Raw genomic sequence first — 1,464 nt, forward strand, 5'->3', positions numbered from 1 at the left:
TGCTGCCTCCCTCCTTCCCTGCAGCGGCCCCCAACCGGTGTCGCCTGGAGCTGGGCTTGGGGCCAGGCAGTTCCTTCCTGCCTTCCGCCCACCCGCTGGCGGATCAGAGGGGCCGTGACCCAGTGGCCAAGCCGCTCCTTTCGCTTTAAAGATAGGTCCTGGGGGCCGGAGTCCTTTTCTCCTCCACCTTAGAGTTGACCACCTGCAGGAAGGCCTGCAACCCCAGAATCTGCTCGGGGTGCTTGGGGTTGGGGTCCTTTCTCCCCGCCCTCCATGGCCTCAACCTCAGCCCTGGGAGGCCAATCCGTGAGCTGCTCCTTGGTGAGGAGGCGATGTGGGAAGGGTAGCCTTGTGTGCTGGGGTAACTGGCATCCTCCACAAGAGGCCAGTGTCTGTTCATTAGCAAGAGTGGTGCATTCCAGGGCCTGCCCTCCTGGGTCAGTGCAACGGCCAGCTGGGCCTTTGCCTGGTCTGGGGATAGCCAGCAGAGAGCCAGGGTTTGGATAACTGAAGCCCAAAGCAAAGCATTGCAAGGAGAGGCAAAGAGCACACCGGTAAACCTTAAGCCAGCGTGCTCATGCCTTCTCCCAGGCCCGCGGAGACCCAGGGAGAAAGTGAAGCCTTAATCCCACCTGCCACTTTTTTGCAGGTGAACTCAAGCTACGCAGGCATCGCCCCAGGAATCCCACCTCTTGCCGCCTCTCCTGAAGGTTGTAAGTCAGCCCTGTGCTTCTCTTATGGCATGTAGGATGCTTTGACTTGACCGCTGACAGCACGGCATCATGGGAGCAGCTTAGGGAAAGCAAGAAGGAAAACACGGTCCTCAGGATCCTTTCTCATCTATGAAGCAGAGGTCATAATAGAACCTGGGGCCCCTTAGAGGTTGACAGGGTCTGAGCCGCTTACACCGCCTGAGGCAATTGGAGTATTAAGAAATGAAGCCGTGACAAAACCAGGTGATAAACGCTGTGGCGTATTTTAAAGATTTTACATCTAACCAAGTGATGTCGTATTATACGTGCCAAAGTATAGCACACTCTACTTGGGCTATTTGTACGAAAGCTGCAAGGATTCATGATGCATCCCAGGGAGGGAGAGCCCAGAAGGGGCAGAAGTTCAGAGTTGTTAAGAATAGCTTCGACTGGGAAGAAATGGAGAGGCAGCTCATGCATTCCTGAAATGATGCCGAGCTTTGTATCCGTATTCCTGGAGGAGGCGTCCCAAGACACTCTGGGGTGACAGCTGTTCTAACGCACTTCCGGGAACAGTTGTGCTGGAACTCCGTGTCAAGAGACACTTTCCCAGATGCATCGGGTCCTGTAGGGGATCTTCATGGATGGCTTCGGATAATCAAACCACGTTTGCAGTGTGATGCCCCCGCAGCATCTGCGAAGCTCTTGGAGACTGCTCTTTGGTGGTGTCTTCCCCCTGCTGTGTCTGTTTTTCTTCTTCCTTTTTTTCTTT

Source organism: Neofelis nebulosa, chromosome 9, assembly GCF_028018385.1.
Source record: "Neofelis nebulosa isolate mNeoNeb1 chromosome 9, mNeoNeb1.pri, whole genome shotgun sequence".
In the NCBI taxonomy this organism is placed as follows: Eukaryota; Metazoa; Chordata; class Mammalia; order Carnivora; family Felidae; genus Neofelis; species Neofelis nebulosa.